This window comes from Leptopilina heterotoma, unplaced genomic scaffold (assembly GCF_015476425.1).
Source record: "Leptopilina heterotoma isolate Lh14 unplaced genomic scaffold, ASM1547642v1 Lhet_6, whole genome shotgun sequence".
Lineage (NCBI taxonomy): Eukaryota > Metazoa > Arthropoda > Insecta > Hymenoptera > Figitidae > Leptopilina > Leptopilina heterotoma.
The window spans coordinates 5,014,985-5,036,828 of record NW_025111137.1 but is presented as its reverse complement, the minus strand read 5'-3'; the positions used below and the strand labels follow the sequence as shown (position 1 = coordinate 5,036,828).

Sequence of the window (21,844 nt, the reverse complement as noted above, 5' to 3'; positions counted from 1 at the left end):
TTTGACGTCGATGTCGAAGTAATGCAGTCCTTAGAAAAATAGAAATGTGCCTCGCAGTAGAAATTATCTGCTTGAATGAATTTGACTATTTAGGACGAGACTCGAAGAAGGCACTTGGTACTTGAAGACGTTTTCTGAACTGGAGTCGAAGAATAAACTTGGTGACAGTACACAACTAGTTAACTTGGTCACGGTTGCTGGACTGACGCGAAGAAGATGCGAAGTTTATTCCGTGGTGGCTTCTGGACTAACTAACTTGAAGGCTATACCTGGACTGACTAATTCGGCTAGGGTAGCACCTTTTATAGGTTCCTTTGAATCTAATAAAAATTTTATTACATGTAAGTGGGGAACCAATAGAAGAATGACAAAATACAGATGACCATATTTGGCATCTGCTATCCAGACAAAGATTTCCGATAAATACTGCTATGATTAGAAGAAAATAAGGATTCGTCGCCATGACGTGACAAAAGTTTTGTTTATAGCCAGTTCCAGCGAAAAACAATATTTTTCTTCTAATGAAGAATTTTTATATGACCAGAGTGCAAACTGTAAAGAAAACTAACACTAATTGATTAAAATTAATTTCGAAGATGGTACCTGAATTTCACCCATAAAAGCCATAGTATAAAAATTAATGTTATTATATTTATGAACAATAATATGTTTTCTATAACTCTAGTACTAAATTTGATTTTACTTTAATGACCCAGGTGCGTTACGAGATGAGAAATAATTGAAGTTTCTTCTTTTGGTGAAAGCGATAAAAGAGGTGTTTCTGTAATTACACTGTAAGACGAATTATCGTAAGTGTATCTAGAGCAAGTTTCACACTCGTTATTCTCTTTTAGAGTTGGTATGATAGAAAAGTGGTGCAAGATCGCAATTCTATTACTTTAAAAGTGCACGATAAGCAGTAAACAACCCCCTGGAGTGCACACGCATCTGGAGTCTGGACATCGTGACAGAATCGTGCACACCCGCACCTTCTAGTCTTGGTCTCAATGACTGAAGATGCTTTATGACCCGTAACGTTCTATACTCCCCACTTGGACCCCAAAAAAACAGTTCTTGTCGACTCACACTCCCCTTTTTCCATTCGATTCATCCATACATTATTGTTTCTCACTTTCTTTTTTTTCGCCTCAAAAACCAGATTCGAAAAAAGTGAGGAACATGTTTTCTGCAAAATTGTCTAATAAAAAATTAATTTAATTTCTAAATTACTCCATCTAGATAAAAAATGTATTCCAGAAACGTTTGTGAGAGTAAATTTGAAACGTCGAGTCAAGAATAGAAAGCGGCTGAGAAATTTCCACTTTTGGAGATATGCAGCCTCTTTGCTGGATAGTTCATAGGGGTCAGCTTGAGGGTTGGGGGATTATGGGTGAGTGGGTGGTAAAGGCAGACGCTGGGGCTGGCAACTTTGAAGGATATTTTTTATTCATGTGACGTATTTGAGGGCGCGGAAAAAACACATTCTACCGATCGAGTCCCCGTGATGTCAGTAGACCCGTGGGGGGTTAGAATGGGTTCTATATAAGCATCCTGGGTTTGCCAATTTTAAAATGCCCTCGCTGAAAAACGAATCCACCATCTCGCGAATAATACATAAACCTTGGGAAAAGTCTTGTAACTGAGAAATAAACTCAGAGAAAACGCCCCTTGCCTTTTCTTTGATGCTTTTGATCGTTCGAATAAAACATAATTTTCCATCGGCTAAAATATAAATGCGCGCACCCCCTTTTTCTGCCAAAGAAATATTGACACTTAAGAGATGAAATTTCACTTGTTGATTTTCATCTTTAATATAAAATCTCAATTTTAAAAATAAAATAAAATGAAAATTTTATGATTTGTTCGCTCCCTAACCATCTCTTTATAATCTCAAACGTAGATTCAAGTTGGTAAACATTATTTTTCGTATCTAAGATCATACAATATTTGAAGGATTAGTTGGACCACGATCAACTTTAGGAACTAATAACAAAACGCAGTCTCCTATTTCAAATGTTTCCTTAATTTTTATCTAATGAATTTTATTCCATCGTTGAAGAAAGATAAAAATGTTGTTTTGAAATTAAGAGAATATATTTGACTGAATGTTGGATTCTCACCCTTCTGGTTGCTTACAGTCTTATGAGTAACGTTGGTCCCGAAGGGTGATGTCTGAATAGGGTAAGCGCAATATAATTAATGTAAGATATTGCCTCGGGGACTGGATTCGGAAAAAGAGCGTTTGGTCATAGGAAGAAGAAGAAGAAAAGAAGGAGTGCAGAGAGGGGGTGGTGGTTCCAGAGAAGTTGCAGATCAATATTATCGTAGGTATTCGTAGATATTCCCGTATGGAAGGGAAAAGGCGATATTGAATGCACTTGCTTCTGTATGAGTGGAAATTCACGTATGTGAATGTCACTGAGGTTCTAAGATATGTGCACGTTCCGCCTCGGAAACAGAATTTCTTATCGCGAATACAATGCAGTTTTCTTTTCTTATAGAAAAAAAACTTACAGGCGATACATCTTATCCAACAAAAATTTCTAATAAACAGATTTTAAATTTAAAAATATTTTAGAAGAGAATCCTTAATTCTTCAATCTGGGGGAGCAACAAAAATTAAGATACGATATTAGGATTTAAAATTTCATTCCTTAAAGATGGAAGTTGTCTCAGGGGCGAATGTAACCAAGTTTCATTAACACAATTACATTAATCACCAAAATTTGGGAATTCGGAAAATCACTTTGATGAACGTTGGGGGAAACCCTTTTTAGAAGTTGATAAGAGAATGAATGAAGACGTTTAGTGTCAGTGGCGAAAATATAACCAGTCAATTTGAAACTGACAGAACGTATAGGGGATTCCTAAATTGTTGAAACAAAGGAAGACACTCGAAAAGGACAATTAGCACCCTGATGAATGAGAATTGACAACCTGTCAAAAGAATCTAATGTCGCCTTACTTAGGTCTCATAAAGTTTTTCCTCTACTTTCTGGAAACTAATAATAGCACTAAAATTTTGCACGTTAACAAATTATGTCAAATAACATGAGGACAACCTGTGAGGAAAATTCCGAAGAGATCGTAGGTTATCCAAAAAATTGTAAATATGGAAGAAAACTAGCCGAGGTTCACGTAACAATAGTGCTAAAAACTTATAAGCAAAATCCTTTGTTCCATCAAACAATTTTTTGTTAGCATCTAAAATAACACCAACAAAAGAATTACTATTTAAATGAATATACTTAAAAAACCATAATGAATCTGATACAATCGCGGGTTTTTTTGTGTGGAACCAATTTCTGATTGAAATTCTCGCCACAGCGAAATGAAATAATTTTGTGACACAATAAAAAGTCAACTGAACAGGTTGAACACCACAATGAGAATGAGAATTAAATGGATGACCTGTCAAGAGAATTGGAGACCTTCCTTTTTTGCCGCCTTATTTAGGAGTTAATTTACAAATCAATAGTCCGTTGTCGATAATAATTCCCAAGAGTCCGGTTGTTGCAATAACATTTGCTAATTTACCATTCGTTTGAATATTCTAGAAATATTTTATTATAATTGTTCCACTTATTTAAAATAGATTCACTTATATATGTACTGATATTTTTTATTTAATAAATTTATAGATTCTGAAGAGGACAACTGTGAATAGGTTTTTCCATATTTTTGATTTCTTGACACGGTGTGATCTAACTTTCACTAATTAGAATAAGTTTAGACTTTAGAATAATCGAATGTCTTACGACGATAAGACGCGGAGAAATCTATAATGACACCAAAAACATCTCAATGGATAAGGCTTTTGTGCAAACTTCATTTAACTTAAAGCATGATCATCATTTATCCATGATGAAGATAAGTTTTCAAAGGTTTTTAGAACAGAGCCATAAGTTGAGCAAATATTTTCGTAACCATTGGAGTCAATGTGCTTTTTGCTAAAATATCAAAAAATCGGCATGATTTCGTAAAAGCAGATAGCAAGAGAATGAAAGGGTGAGAATTAAAGTAGATCCTATGTATAGAATAATAGGACAGCAGGGTGATGCATGTCCAATGTAGCATATAGGAACGTGAGACTGTGACTGATCCACGAAAGCGTGAAAGGGTTTTCCACCCTTTCTCTCGAGCCCTTTATCCACTCTCTGAGAAGCTTCGGGGGTGTCGCGAGACGATGATCAATCACTTCCTTGGCAGTTACCGTGGGTGGAGGTGGATGCTATGTCAGTATTCACATAAAGGGTTTTCTACTGATATCGCTAAACGAACCCCCCCAATGTGAATGCCTCTCCCTGCCTTTAACCTCTCGGTTGCAGTTGCGATAAAACTGCGCAACGATATATTATCCACCTGCATGTCAAGAACGAATATGCTTCTAACTTCTGGGAAATTTCATCAGCCTTTGCTATACTATATATACCCAAAACCGTTCAAACAAAAATATCAACTTTTCAATCCTAGAAAAATAATAATTAACGTAATTTCTTTTTATAAATAGTTGTTATTAATTGAATAGATATAAATTTTAATTTTAGTTTTTTTAGGAAAGGAAATAGAATAACATTTATTTATATTCAAAGGCATTCCATTTTGTTCACACCAGATAATGAGGGCATCTATGTCCGCCTGTAATTCCTTATAATCATATTCTAAACTATTAATTACACGATAAATCTTCAAATCATCTGCAAATAATAAAATAACAAGAAATTAGAAAACTTAATTGTAAATTTAATATCATTAATAAAAAGTAAAAATAATGGAGGACCCAGTGTAGAACCCTGTTATCCAGATTCAGCAAAAAAACTTGGATGAAAACCGCTGCCAAGTTGTACATTTTTATAATTTTGGACATTTCATGAACGCCTTGCTTCCTCATAAAAATAATAATAATTAAAATATAAAATTACTTTTTATAAAAGGGTTAAAAATCATTAACTCTGGGTCCAAAAAATGTGTCTTTATACACTCTTTGATTGAATCAGTCAAATTTGACTGATTCTCAGTCAAAAATGACTGATTCAATCAGTCCAGACCCGCTCACTGGCGGACCAGTCCGTTTGACTGATTCAAACCAATCATATACTGTTATTGATTGAATCAGTCAAATACACAGAAGAAATCAGTTGTTTTGAATGATAGAAATTGTTGAATCTATTATTTCATTCAATTGTTTGTATTATTTAAATCATTAACTTTTATTGAAATTTCAATAATTTTTGTCATTTAAATCAGTAATTTTGACTGTCTCAAATAATGATTTTTATTGATGAAATTAATAAAATCTACTGTTTGTATAGTTTAATTTGACTGATAGCATCAGTCAATGCTAATGAAAAAAGCAGTTGTTATGAATGATAGAAATTGTAGATTTAATTAATTTAATAAGTTATTATCATTATTTACATAATTCATTTTCATCAAAATATCAATTATATTCACTTTTTAAAATTAGTTATTGTCACTAAAGAAAATAATGATTTTTATTGATAAAATAATAAACTTTATTGTTTAAATCAATTATTTTAATTATACTTAACAATAATTTATTTTCATGAAAGTAATCATTTTTATTTTCAAAATCCGTTATTTTTATAAAATTTAAGAATAAATTTTATCAATAAATTTATGAAGTTTTACTGATTTGTAAATTGGATTAATTAATCGATCAATGGTTTCCACTGCACTTAAAATTTTTTTTATTAATAATAAAAGCATAGGTAACAAAAATTATTATTGTAACAATATTTATTAAATAAAATAAAATATAAATTAAATAAATATAAATTTTTATTGTTTAAAATAATTATTCTAATTGAAGTTATTAATGATTATTATTGATATAATAGCAAATTTCATTGTTCAAATTGATTATTTTTAATAATATTACATTAATTCAATGACTAATTTATTAAAATATTTAATAATTTTAATATAAGGTGTGCAAGGTTTCAAAACTCTTAAACAAATTTTTAAAACATTGTTTATTGAACAAAAATTAGATAAGTAACTGAAATTTGTTTAATGCACAAAAATTGTTATATAACAATCATAAATAAGTAAAGACAACTAAATTATTTGAAAGCACTACCACTCAATTTTGCAAAATTATAAATTAATTTTGTCTATACAATTCTTAAGTACCGTTCTAAAATATTTAACTCCAATCAGTTGGAATTAAATACTATTGAATCACTTCACAATCACTTCAGAATATTACTATCACTATATATTGAACAACTTTGAATAATCAGGATGAAAAGAAGAAATATCAGTCATTAGTCAATTACTAAAACTTAAAATATTTTTCTTACTCGCGGCGTCAGTTTTCCTCATGCCAAAGCTGAAGAGCAACTGACGCTTCAAAGCATCTTGAAAGACTTTTTAAAGAAAATGTATGAAATTTTCGTATACTTCCATCTTATATTTAAGTACAAAAAAATTTCACAAACTTTCTACCTAAATAAATTCATAAGAAAAAAAGGGTCCCGAAAAAGTCATAAAACACGGACCTATTGTAACGAGAAACCTATAGTTCGACATCCTAAGACAAACCAGATGTGGCAAACCTTTTGAAACGAAGGAATTCTTTCAAATATTTTATTTTCGAATAGTATATAATATAAACTACAAATATTTTACAAAACATAACTATTTACAGCAATGTATTTTATTAGTAAAAGAAAAATAGTTGCTTGTATTTTTTTGTTTAAAAAAAGAAAGTTTTTGATTTTTAATAAACAATATATTTGTTAAAAAATCATAATAATATATCATTTAATGTAAAAATTGTCAACAAATATATTTATATTAAGAAATAATGTTATTTTGTCTATATTGCAGATAAATATAATTTATTTGCATATTTAAAAAAAACAGGTGTATTTGTTAAAATGACTGATCTAAGTCAGTTAAAATAATCAACAGACAAATCAGTTAAATGAAATGACTGGTTTACAGTTAAATTCAGTGACTGATTGTATCAGTGACAATATTTGACAGATTTACCAGTCAAAATGATTATTGTGCCAATGAAAATCAATGATTTGTCAGTGAAAATGTGCGTGACTGATTGAATCAATCACATTTTGACTGATTCAAACTAAGAGTGTATATTCTATAAGATTAACCGCAATATTATTTTCAATTCCTGTTTTATTTACGGAGCTGAAGGCTACGAACTAAGGAAACTGGCAAAGGATTTCAATGGTCAAAACTTGGGTCAATAATTCGTTTCATAATCGGTTTTATATTTCAGCTAATATTAAAGATAAATAATTATAATTACTAAATGAATGGAAGAAAAAAATATTTAGAATAAATGAAAAAAAAATGGTGAGAAAGTTATTGGACAATTCCAAAACGTAGATGTTAAGAGTCAAGCAGTGAAAATTGGGGGTCAAGATCAGGACTGCCGCCTTTTATGGTTCGTTCCGTGTCGGAAGATAATAAAACTAATGTATTCATGAGATAATTATTTCTTGCATTCATTACGCGCGGTTGTAAAGTTTTTATTGGTCCGACTGACTCGCGAGCGCGAGAAACAAACCCTTACAAAGTTGACGTATCTTTTGGTCAAAAATTCTTCTTTAAAATTGTAAATAAAAACTTTGTATAATTGAAATAAATAATTTAATTGGAATTTTGAGAAAAAGTAAAAAATTTAAATGTTTTTGATTGTTATTCACATGGGGAAAAAAAGTAGCAAAAGATGTATAGGCGTCGCGACGCTAGAATACCAATAAGGAGGAATGGAATATATGACACTTGCTGCCAGAACAAAGGGTGGTCAACATCCCCGATGGGTCTAGGGTTGGAAATATATCAAGCAGAGTGTCATATAAAAATGTGTTTATGCGTCAGTCCTCAGAATTGTGAGAATGAAAACATCATCGACCAAATGGTGGACTGTGTATAGTTTGTCAAGAGTTGCATTAAATGAATAGTACTATGCTGATCTTCAAATGGGGACTTGCGTTGCTCCAAACTCCTATTGCTGAGTATTATCATAATGATGATCTAGCGTCGAATTAATGGAGGAATCTTATTAATTAAAATCTCGAAACACATTCACTATCGCGTCAAATTTGTTTATTTAAGTTAATTTAATTTTCAAGGTAAATAAAAAAAATTGCTTTTACTTAGCTTGGTAGCCTTCGTGTATCATCAATTAGTTATCTGAAGAATTTGTTTACTGATTGATATACTTAGCTTGATGACCACATTTGTCGATAATAAATATTTACTTAGTTTCAATTTTAGTTTTGACAATTACAGTAAAATAAATAATGTGTACATTCGATTTATTGGTGAATAAGAAAAGCGCCCATTTGATGACTTAGTTCGTCATCATCATTAGGATTAGTCTAAATAAACTGAAACTTGTTCAAACCAACTTGTCAGGATTAAACCAGAGAAATCTAGAGGTATTTACCTAGAAGAGTCAAGAAACTCAAAAAGTAAACAGCCTTGACAATAAAAATCGTTCAATGAAGAACTTTTTTGAAAAAATTTATCAATCCAAAAAGAAGACCCAAAACGAAATTATTTTGCTGAAATTGCTTGAAAGGTATTTAACATTTTTGAATTCGAATAATACGTGATCCGATTATATTATAAATACCTTTCGCCATTGGAAACTAGAATTAGTTTTCAATCACCTTCATTAGAATAATTATTTTTAGAATACTTTGTGCAAAAGGAAAATTTACTATCATGAAATTCAAAGAGGTGTTCTTTTGTGAATGACGTCACATCGCAGTGAGCTTCGTTTCCGGTTCCGACCTTCATGATTTTCGCCCCGTCAAATCCATTCTTCCCTTCCCCAACATCCAATCTATTCTTTTTCTATCCTATCCAAGAAAAGTCGACGTTTGCTTTGTGACGATTCACAAATCACGTTTAGATTCTCTGCTTTTATAGATAAAAAAAAACTTTCAGTTATATATAACTTTTTCTTAGAAAAAGAAATTTATGAAAAATTTATCATAATTTTAAATTGTTATTATATTTTATATTGCAAATAAAACTTTGTCTTTTTCCCTCATTCTAAAGAACTTTATTTTTAAAACAAATATTTAATCATTATTATTTTTTCCATAGAAATTAAGATTTGCAAAAGTTTTAAAATTTTGAGAATCTTTATTCAATAACATATAAGAATATTTATTATAAAACATGAAGATATCGATCACTCCGAGTTTTCGACTTGGAGTTATCGCATTCTCTATATTGTTTAAAAAGTTCTTTGACAATTTTTAAATCCTTTTGTTTACAATTTAATTTTACGAAATTTCGATTATTCTGACATTCTTCAATTAAATATATTAGAAATTAAAAACTTCAAATAATTAAAAGAAATTCAATTAAACTTTAAAAGAAAATTAATTCTACAGAATTCTTAATTAAAAGTATGAAAAGTTCAAATTTTCCAAGATTTTAATTCGAAACCTTTTCAAAATTCAATGATCTCTAAAAATTCACGATATAATGCTTTCAATATTCAATTATAATATAAAATTTTAAATGAAATTCATTTTTAAATCAATATTTATTAGAAAATTCTACGAGAATTCAATTATTTACATAAAAAAATGAACAATTTATTGAATAATTGAATATTTCTTAAAATTGAATTTTCATAAAGAATTTTATCAACAAATTTTTAAATAATTAAATTCTCTTGACAAAATTGAATACAATTTTTAAGAATAATTTCATTTTTCAAGAAATTTGATGAAAATTGTATTAAAAATATTAAAATAATTGAAATTTTGCCAAGAATTTTATTAATATTTTTGAAAATAAATGAATTTTGAAGAAAAATTCTATAAATTTATAAAGATAATTGAAATTTTGACGAGAATTTTTGTAAATTTTTGAACATAATTGAATTTTTCCGAAGAATTTATATTACTTTTGAAAATAATTGAATTCCTGAGACGAATTTTATTATAATTTCTTTTTAAATAATTGAATGCATTTTTGAAATTTTATTGAAATAGTAGACATTGAAAATAATTGAATTTTGAAAAATTAATATTTGTTGATTAGTTTTAAATATTGTTAAGTACTTTGCACAAAAGAGCTTTGTACCCGTAAACACATATAAATAAATAATAAATAAATAAATAAATTTCTACGAAGAATTTTATTAAAATTATTTTGAAAGAAATTGAATTGTTTCAAAGAATTTCAACAAAATTTTTGAGAATAATTTAATTCTTTGAAGAAATTTAATTAAAAATGTATTGAAAATATAGGTTGGCAAAGGTTTTTTAAAATAATTGAATTTCTTTGATAAATTTTAATAAAATTTTGTAAGAATAATTACATTTTTCGATGAATTCCATTCAAATTGTATTGAAGATAATTGAAAGTCTGCGATGAGTTTTATTTTTTACGAAAACATTTGAATCCTTGTAAAAATTGTTATTATTTATGAAAATTATTTGTAAATAATTGAATTTTTAGGAAATTTTTATTATTTATGAAAATAATGAAATGTTTGCTTAGGATTTTATTAAAAATTTTTTTAACTAATTGAATTCTTTTAGGAATTTTTATTAAAGTTACCTAGATATTAAAAATTACTGAATTGAGGATAGTTTTTAAAAAAATTAAAAAATTTTCCAAGAATTTTATTAAAATTTTTGAATTGTAGTTATTAAAATTTTTTTAAAATCTAGTTTTTTTAAATTTTCTATAATTAAATTCATTTAAAATCGAAATTTTACAAAATTTCAAATTAACACCTTTCGAAGTTCATCATGAAAATTGTAAACGCAATGCTTTCAAAATTGAATTAATTTTGAAATGTTTAAGGTAAAATTAGATTTTAAAAATAAAATTCCATGACTTTTCCAAGTTCTTTCAAGGTTTATAAATTTTTTTGACATTTCCATGTTTTCCAGGTTTCCAGGTTACGTGGAATATCATATAATTTCGATATAATTTAAAAAAATATAAATTTGTTTTTGTTTTATAAAAAAAAATAACTTACCATTATTTTCAAGGGGTGAGATCAAATGTTGATCATCGGTTCCAAAAGCTCTTGAATTTTCTCAGCTTTGACAGCTTTCCGTAATCCTGTAGTGTAGGCATCTCCTGAAGATGAGATGAACCGGACCCAAAGGCTCTCGAGATTTTCTTCTGAAAAGGACACGAAATTGAAATCGGCTTTCGGAAATTACACGGCGTCCGCCCCTTGGGATGGAAATGCAAACACGTCGTTGCGTAATGGAGAAAAGCAAGAAGCAAAAGGAGAATTGAGTGGAGAAAATAAGTACAAGTGAGATGGAGAAAATCGAAGAAAGGTCCTTCGAATAAATCGTCCCTTTGAGGATTTTGACCCTCGCTAAAGTTGAACGCAAAGCAAACTTGAAGCTCGCGCTATATTCAAGCTTGCTTTGAAATCGGGTAAACATTTTAGCACAAATCTCCAGGAAAAAAAGATACTGTAAAAAAAGAGGTACATAAAGGGTCTACAGTCATAGAATAATGTCTGTCATTTAATAAAATTGTTTACTCTTAAACAAAAAAACGAAAAAAAAATTCAGTTAACTTGAGAGGACATTTTTTCCCAAGGGACGAAAATTGGATTGTCTTTAATCAAAATAAAACTTTCTATTAAATATTTGCTTTTTGTTAAAATCATTGTCTAATCACTTATCCAGTGATTATTAATATATATTTTTAGTATTTAGGCATTTTATTACGAAAAAAAATTAAAAGAAGTTCTCGTTCATTCAATATGCGAAAATTGATAAATTATAAATTAAAAATTATAACAAAATTTACAAAAAATTATTAAAAGTTATAAATAAATAAAACTTATGAATTTTATAAAACTTTTCTCTATATGATCAATAGTTTGCAAGATAAAAAATCCCGAAGAAAAGTGACATTATTTTTAATTTAAAAAAGTTGTAAATTAATTAAAAATTAAAATTTTGTAACCAATGTTTATTCACAATTATTTAGAACCTTACACACTTTCAAATTAAAAAAATGAAGAAAATCCACTTTAACTTTTATTATTTAAATTAAATATTAAATTTAAATAAATGTTTGAATTCTTCATTTTAATTTTTGTTTATTAAAAATAAATTTCATAAAAATCAAATATTCCCCTTATTTTTTAAAAGAAGCGGAATAAAGCAATTTTTGGAAAGAGAACAAGAGTGCCATCTCCAAGAATGAAGACGAATCTTCTATTAACGAGAGAGTTATTACCAGTTGCGGAACATTTACCAACATGAAAAGAAAATTCAAAATATTTTTAAACAAATTGTTTTTAGAAAATTCTATCAACTACATAGAAATTAATATTTTTAGCAAACTTTATTATCCATATAATTAAGTAACTAGTTTTTGTTTTTAATTTATTTTTAGGGTAAAAATTTCTTCCATACCAACAGCTAGAGAATTGAATTCACAATTATAAAATTTTAGCACTACACGCATAGAAAATATTTTTGTTTCTCATTATTCAAAATTATATTTTTTTAAAAGTTTATTTATTAAAATGTTTGTGTTCGTTTAATTTTGAATTAATTATTCGTTGGGGAACCTTTTCTTTAATCCTGTATTTTCTAAATTTAATTCTAAATCATAATTAGATTTACTTGATTATTTAATTTTTTAAAGCCCCTAGTCAGTATTTCAAAATTCAAAATGGCGGATCCAATATGGCGAAATTTTTTTTGCGTTCATTTTTAGATTAATTATTTGTTGGGGAGCAAACAAAAATTTCCAATTAGAAACATAAACTAAATACTTTATTACTTTCATATTTTGACTAATGCTAAGTTTAAATAATTATTAATAAAAATGTCTAATCATTTTTTATGTCCACTTTAGAAATTTAGAACTTTCACAATACGATTACAAGGCAACCCGCTGTACACTTGTGCTCGACGAATATCTACTTTTACTTATGTGTACATTGGGTTGCAGTTATTTAGGGTTTATTGTCGATAGTCGACCATTTATTAAAACTATTTTAAAAATATTTAACAATAAATTATTACCATTTTTAACATTTTTAACAACGTGCCCCGTTTTAACCGCACGTATATGAAACTAAAATTATACTTGTTTTAAACAAAAATTAATTTAAATTAACTCAGTGAATTTTTGTAAACCATTGGACATTATACGAAGTAAGAACTTTCACAAAAAAACAATTTAAAAGAAAAAATAAAAGCAATTTTTTACTGTTTTTTCACTGGCATCACAATACACGCAGAACATCGAAAAACCACTTTTCAAAAAAAAAAATTAATTATTAGTGAAAATGGTTCAGATTTTTAAATACTTTCAAGGAATACATATATATTGAAAGTAAAAATATTTTCTTTTCTCTAAAATCCTTCCATTTCTGTAAACGCGAGTGCGCCGTTTTACAATTAACTTATGTAAATTTGTCGATTATTTATATTTCATGTTCGAGTCAACATCAAATTTAAATTTGAAGGTTTAATGCAGATTACAAGATTCAATTGATTGTTCGACTACTCTTCTTGATTGTATCTAAGAAATTAATAGACAAAATCAACATTAATTATTTTTCTGTTATTTGGTTTTATAAGAAAATTAGAAGATTTATCTAATTCTTGGAATGCTTTATTACACATTTAAAACGTTGCTCAAATCTCTTAATTTCTGAATGAAGATAAAGCCCGTATATTTAATATGTCACCCAATATTATGTCAATTTGGAGTGTAAGAACATTATGGATTTTATTTTGAATTTATAAATATTTTCTTGGAAAAGTGGGAGAAGTGGGTCCACTGCCGAACATCATTGATTTTTTTGATGTGTTGGGAGAAGTGGTCCTACTGTCGAATATGATTGATTTCTTTGATGTACTGGGAGAAGTGGGTCCGCTTCCAGACACGACTGGCATCATGGATATGTTCGGTAGACCTTGCCGTGGTGGCGGAGCTTTCCACTAAAGGACAACCAAACAGAAAGAAACGAACGTGATGAGAGACCGTCAAAACCAGGAATACCTGCAGGGTAATACTTCGGTTAAATCCCTCACCGGTTCCGATTGTCCAGCGCCTAGCGTGGGGACAATGGCCGGTGGCCCTTGGATGCAGAAGGGCAACGCCGCACTGAAGGTTCCACAGATCATCGTGGACAGAACAAGAAGTGGAAGTGGAAGTGGAAGTAGTCAACAGAGTGTGTTGAGTAGCAGCAGCAGGAAGTCCGCATTTAGCCCCGTACACTTGGAAGTGGATGACGAGGCGATTAGAGAGAATCGCAAGGACAGCCTTCGATTGAGGAAGGAAGAAGCATTGTGTCCTGAAAAGATACAACTGAAAGTCGCAAGGATGAGAAACTCTTGTGACAAGAAGAAGAATGTAAACAGCACCGTTCAGGACGGACTTAAAGTCCTTCAAGTCCTGCTGGAAAAAGCAAAGGCAAAGCACGCGGAGACTGACGAAGCGGATATGTACACTTGATTACATCGATGCCTTCATCAGATGAACGTGTTGCATTCATATGTTTCCATGAGTGCAACACGTTCGTCTGAGGAAGGCATCGATGTAATCAAAGATGTACTATCGGCGTAGCAGAAGGTAACCGTGAGGACAGAAAGGAGAGACGAGAGCGCCACTATAAACGTCAGTTAAGGCGCGCTGTCATAGATGCGCCGAAGAGAAGACGTAGTTCCGGCAGTCCAGAGGTGACTCAAGCCACAACTATCAAAAAGAAAAAGGAGGAAGCACCTCCAAATAAGGTGGACAAGAGTACGGAGGATACGCTGAAGCCAGAATGTCAAAAACTAGAGCAAAAGGCAGCGAGGGGATCAACAATGGTCATCCGAGTGGCTCAAGGTCGGACGTTTGCCGACAATTTGGGTAAGCTTCGTAAGGAGGTTGATCGTTAGCCACACAAAGGTCGTAGTTGCAAAGGCTACAAAAAGGAGAGACCTCCTAATTAAAATCGGAGGCAATTCCAATAATCCTTCACCGCTGAGGTTTCCAAAGGGTGGAAGGCATGGGTAAGGTACAGTCTGTGGATCAAAGAGTAACGCTGGAGAATCGCGACTTGGATTGCCTTACCCAAGTAGAATAAGTCCAACAAGTGTTAAATAATGACCTGAAGAAGCCGGGAAGCAGGAAGGTGACGGTCTTTGGACCAAACCGGCGAGGGATAAAGCTCGCTGTTGTGGTCCCAGAAGAAGCGAAAAGGCTGCAAGAAGTGGGCCGCATAGAGATTAGCTTTATGTCGTGCCCAATTAGGAAGAGAGTAATGGTCACTAGGTGTCATAGATGCCTAGATTATGGCCACACAGGAAAAGAATGTTAGGTGGCGGACAGTTCGACTGCGTGCTTCAGGTGCGAAGAAGTCAATCATAAGGTCGCACACTGTAAGTTTGCTGTTTGTCCAAGCTGCTTCCTCTGTAAGGAAAAGTATGGCGATAAGGCGAATATGAACCATATTGCCGGTAGTGGATGATGCGGAGTCTTCAAGACAGCCCTTGAAGATGCGAAGAAGACTCTCGCAAGAACAAAAAGTAAGTAGGAGGAAACTTACAAAAGGCAGGTGAGTTAGAAGAAAATTGACAGCATGACGAGAACTTCATAATCTCGGTTATGACAAGAAAAGACCTCGACGGCCGACAAAAAGCTTCAAAAAAAGGGTTACGGGTTTTAGTGTGTCGGGGCTGGCAGTAGGTCGCCAGCTTATTAAAAAATTTCCATTTTATTTATTTTGTTTTATTTTTATACCAACCCCACATAACCTTGGAGTGCGGAATCCAAGATATCTGTAGGCAGATTTCCCAAAATTCCCTAAGCAAAAAAAATGTTAAGTAATTATATTGTAGGAGTGCTGTAATGATCCAACATTTTGCATCAAAGCAATTTTATTGATTCCAAAGATTTTCTCAACTTTTAACTTGAACTCTATTAATGTCTTCAAAATTAACTTATCGATTGTTTACGATACATTGTTGTAATTTTAAAATAATTTGATCTTCAATTCTTGTTAGCAACAGATCTCCAGGGAGAATAATAAACAATCTTTTAATTGTAATTCTTTTTGTGAAATCATATGAGACGGACGTGTAAATTTAACTTGCGCAGTGAATTTGATTTAATTTAATTTGATTATTTACTGTTAGTGATTTATTATAACTTTCTGTAAATTGAAGCCATGATCGCGAAATGGGATTTAAATTATTGATTTCCTGGAAATTTGATGAATCTGTCGTATAATTTTTAACTTTTGGTAAGATTTTGTCAAATTGATTTCACTCTTGTATATTAAATTCAACGATTAAATTAATTTAGTTGTCCTAGTCTCAAATTGATAAAGAATTATTTTTTTATTCTCAAATATTGTTAAATTCTAAAAATTTTAATTTTATAAATGTCAATGATTTTATAATTAAAAATGCAGTTATAATTCTTAAAATATTATAAACGAACCTCCCCTCTGTTATTATCCAGCAAAGGGGCTAAGTTAACAAAAATTTATTTGGGAAAAAAATTTAACTTAAATTTAGTCTTTTGTTTATTTTTTTTATTTGTCCAATGATAGGACTGGCGCCCAACAATTTTGGAATCTTCCGAAGGTAACCACAGTGATCTAACTTGGGTCTCTTTTTGTTAATCTTATATGTCAATGATATACAATCTATTTTTTAACATATTTTTTTCCTTTTTTATGCAGATGATCTTAAATTTTATATAAAATCATTGAAAATTATCAGGACTACTTTAACTTACAATCAGAATTAAATAACCTTAGTAAATAGTATTGGCAAATTATTTTAGCGAGTAATTTAATTTCCTCATTTATAAGAAAAGATTTTCTTACCATTATTTGTTGCATTTTTAACTCTATTTCATAATCCATTATCCCAAATTGGAACTTAATTTCAAATCACTCAATAACCATTGTCTAAAAATCTATACTTAAAACAAAAACAGTAAGCATCAATTACACTGGTCGACAAAATTAGGATTTTTTTGCTACAAGAATATACGATAGTGATTCTTACAGAATTTTTGCGTAGATTATGAATTTATAAGTGAAATTGTCCCATCACCTCTCAATTTTGAGAACAATTTTTTTTTTTCTCAATTTTGACACTTTTTGAAGCACTTTAAAAAAAGAACGCGACGTGATGCGACAATTTTACTTATAGATTCGTAATCTACAGCAAAAATCCTGTAAGAATCACTATCGTTTATTCTTGTAGCAAAATTTTGTCGAACAGTGTTATGTACAATATGTGAAGTAAAATGTTACAAAAACAAAAATTTTTTTTTTGGTACCGTAAATTGGTGATAAGTACTACAAAAAAGGGATTTTTTTGAAAATTTAACAGGTAGGTTGAAATTTAAACACACAACACCCACGACGGGTTTTTTAAGACTGACAAGATTTCGCCTTCTATTCACTAGAGGATGCAAAGTAGTAGGGAACAGAAGCTCCACCCCTTCGCGAGAGAATTCTAAAACAGGGGATGTAAAGGGTGAACTGTTTTTTATCTACAACCCATTCGCTAGCATCAAAAAGGAAAATTATTGTCAAGCTAATAGAAAAAAAAATTTTCAAAATAAAATCAGTCGGTACGAAAATGTGATCATAACTGACTCACCAGAAATGGTGATTCGGTAAAAAATTTTAAAAAATCTCTTTTTGATCCCATTTTTTAAATTATTCGACAAAAAGGATTGAAAAGTACAAAATAAAGTTAGCATCATTGACAATTTTTTCCAAGCTCTTTGCTCTGATCGCGGGGCATAGTAAAAAGTGTGATTCTCGTGAAAGGGGTGAAATAGAAAAAGGGGTAAATAGAAAAGCGGCACACGGGAGAGGACCACTGAATCAATTTTTTTTATGAAGGTTCAACATTTTTTTTACTATAACCCTTCTTCTCTATTCGAATTAAGAGGAAATTATATAAAAGCTAAGTAAAAATAAGTTCTCTTGTAAATTTTTTAAAAATATTAATATAATATTTTTATGACTTGTGTAATTTTTTTACCAACTGCAGTTTTTGAGACTCCACCTAATCAATAAATTAGCTTCATGTGTTGCTTCAGCTATACGTTGCATAGTTTTTCATTTTCAATGTTAAACGATTTATTTGTTCATAGTGACTTTTGGGAAATCTGATTACAGATACCTTGGATTACGCAATCCAAAATTGTCTGGGGTTGTTATAAAAGGTAGAATAATTATAAATAAATGAAACATAATTTTGGTACTATTCTCATCCTCATTGGACACTACACAAAGTCAACTTTTATACGTCCCAATTCCTCTAGCTTTTCAGCTTCCTCTGGGTCGTTGACTACAAATGCAAGCTTCATTCCTTGTCATTTAACAGCTTCCTGGCTTCTTTAGCACATCTGCCAACACTCTTCCTCTGGTATATCTCTATCTCCATCCTCACAGAACAAGACACAAAGCTGAGTTCTTCCTGCTTATTTGCATCATGTTGTGTGGTTAATAAAATAGCAACCTTTACACCTCTATTTTTAGGTCCCAGGACCGTTATTTTTTTGATAGCTACTGACATTACCCAAACCCAATACAGAGACTCCTGCATATCTGTTGGTTCTGTAAAACAATCCAGATCGCGGACCTCCAAAGTAGTTGGCCGGTCCACAATTTGCACCTTACCTAGGTCACCAATCACCCTTGTCAATTCTTTGGTGAACGTTTCCTTATCCAAAGAACCTGCAAGTTTGATAAAGAGCTCTGCCTTCTTGTTAGGTCAAGTTCCAACACAAAGAGTATGGCTTTTCTCTGGGTTCACCTCCTTACGGATCTTTTTCATAACTGCTGCGTACGTCGAACCTTCAGCCACCTTAACGATCATTGTTGACCATTTCTATGAACTTCCTAATGCTTTGTTTTGTCCTTAGTCTTTTTCGGAGGTCCTTCCTCCTTTTTTTATTTTTTCGTCTGAATCTTCTATCTTGTCTTGATTCCTTTGACCACGTTAATTGTTGATTGAACATCAACGTCTTTTGCAACTGCGTGCTTCTCCTTGACCTCCTGTATGAGCGATGTTATGCTTTTCAGTCTATATTTGATTTTCATATTGGCATTTTTCTGGACATCACAGGACTTTAGCATTTTGATGACTTCCTCCTCCATTTTTTGAGTGCAAACTGCTTCCTCCTCCCGCAGCCTTCGTTGTCCTTTAGACCTCCTCAAGAGCCGCAGTAAAGACTCCGCATCTACCGCTGCTTGCGACATGGTTCACGTCAACTTTGACGCCGCACTTTTCTTATTGCATAAGAAGAAGGTTGAGCTTCTTTCGCAAGACGCAGACATATGACAAGTTTATAATCTAAGTGAACTTCGACCATATGAAAAAAGCGGTTACTAGGTTTTTAATTTGGACAGCAGCATACACCTTTCTCTGATTAGGCACGACTTAGCCCAACTTTTTAAGCTTTTCAGATTCTTCCATGTTCGTGACTACAACAACGAGCTTCAGGCAACGCTTGTTGGGCCCTAGGACCGACACTCTTCTACTAGCTGATAGTGTTCCTAAAATTTTCACCAAGGCTTCCTGGACTTCGGCATTGTTAGTAAGGCAATCCTGGTCACTGATCTGCACCTTACCAATCTCTTCTACTACTCTTGTCTGGCTGGCATCAGGTTCAGACTCTCTTAATCTTTCCCAAGACATCAGCAAAATTAATTCCTTTAGCTACCTTGACAATCATTGTTGATTTTCGCGGTAGCCTTGGTGGTTTTCTGCCTTGGTTTGTATTCGACGCTTTGTGAACCTTACCTGCAGACAGTTCTTTAACAGGAACCCCGAAAGATCCTCCAAGAATCCTTGACAATATCTTACGTAAGATGTAAATTGCAAGACAACTAATTTAAAACTTCATAAATTTCTATGAACTTTTTTAAAAATTCTTAGAGCTAAATATTGAAACATTTACAAAAAATTGCTTATGAATAAATAAAATATTTATCATGAGATACCTGACAATTATTCTCTTGAATTGAACTAGACTTTTGTCTATTATTCTCAAAAACTAAATAAAAATATTTTTTTAATGTTAAAGCTGCTTTTTAAAAACTGTTATTATTCTTTTAAATTTTACAATTTTTAACGATAATTTAAGGTCTTACTTATCACTGAACTAAACATTTTTAACGTGACGGTTGATAAAATGAATCACTTTCAACTTAATCTTTTGAGGGCCAAATTTTTTCTTAAAAAATCGCGATTTTTCATTTTTAAGCAAACTTTTCAGGGAAAGTTATTGAAGTTTTTTTACTTAAAGACCAGTGTTTGTGATACGAAATTTTCCAGACTATGTAAAAATTATTGTTTCAATATTCAGTTTTGAAAATTAAGAAATTTATGCCCGAGTTAATAAAAAAATGTTCATCTTGCCTGAATGCAACACTGGTTCTCAAAGGGTTAACAATTGTATTGCAAGTGACAGAATTATTTTAAATATAGGAACTGATTTTCAAAAAACTTTTATCTACCAACCTTGTCATCTACTAAAAAACTAATGAACTTTAAAATAAAGTTTAAAAGTTAAAACAATGTCACAAATAAATTCATAAAAATTTTTCTCAATTATTAAAAATAAATCATATTCTCTAAATTGAAGTTGCTTCCTTTTTTTGATTAACCTCGTTGTATTCGTAACATATTGCCAATTAAATGAAATTCCAGCTTAATTTTTGAAATCTTATATAAAAGAACTAAACTGATCTATGTAATATTAAGTAATTCGAAAAAATAGACATTATTCAATGTCAACATCATACACAACAAGCAGTTCAAAAAAAAATTAAGAAGATCATCCGTCGGACAGAAACTAAACTTATCGAATTTATTCTCTTTTTTTGGAATTTATAAAAGTTTAACAAATTAAATATTGCGTTCTCTTTTATAAATATCGATCAGTTGTGTTCGTACTTATTTCAAAAATATTAAAACTAGAAATTTTAATTCTATAACAAGAAAAATTCTGATAAAAAACTAAATTGTAGTATAATTTGAAAAACGTATTAAATTAAAAGAATTCAGAGTAATAAATAGTATTAACGAATAATAGAATTTATCAAACGGTTGTCTAAATGTTTTGTAAGCGATTAAAATTGAAAAACGCGTTTTAAATGAAGAATCTAATATTACCTTTACGGCGATTCTATTTTCTATACCGTCGGAAAAAGGAAATACTCTTTGTATTTTTACGATTAATTTAATTTTTTAGGGAGAAAATAAAAAATTCTTACCATTATTTGTTGTATTTTAAATCCTTTTCTAATTCATAGTCCATTATCAAGAATTGGAACTTAATATCACATCACTCACTTTCCAGCTTCTAAAAACATATATTTTAAGACAAAAAAAATTAAGCATCAGTTTTAATAATATATAAAGTGTAAATGCTCCTTTATTTTAAGCTGTTAATAAAATCAGTTTTTAATAACAAAATAAAGTAGAGCCAAAAAAATAAAATATTTAAATTGACAATATTTTTTAAGTTAGAAACAGAAAATTATTTCTTTTCTTAAATACTTTTTTAAAAAACTTTTTTTAAGAAATTAAATTTTTATTATCAAGGAAAACAAGATTATTTCAACTTGAAAATCAAAATCTAATTCTAGAGGGAAAATTGTTTTCTCGTCCAAAGTAATTCGTTCAAAATGTAAATAATCGTTTTCTAACATAGTTTCAATTTTTTTACAGAAAAAAGGTACAACTGTAATTTTGAAAATTTGTTTTGATATTTTATTCTTAGTAGAAATTATAAGACAAAAATTAAAAAGAAAATATAAATTTCGATAAAATTATGTTTTTGTAATTTT

At 30.4% G+C, this 21,844-nt stretch overlaps 1 long non-coding RNA gene across 1 annotated transcript in view; it reads right to left on the bottom strand.

Annotated features, from left to right (window-relative positions):
• LOC122509169 overlaps nucleotides 1-21,844 on the bottom strand; it is a 117,391-nt gene that overhangs the window by 95,335 nt on the left and 212 nt on the right. The window contains exons 2-3 of the long non-coding RNA XR_006302316.1: nucleotides 21,269-21,357; nucleotides 11,015-11,163 (exon numbers count right to left, since the gene is read on the bottom strand). This is a non-coding gene — a long non-coding RNA (uncharacterized LOC122509169). The remainder of the gene's footprint in view (nucleotides 1-11,014; nucleotides 11,164-21,268; nucleotides 21,358-21,844) is intronic.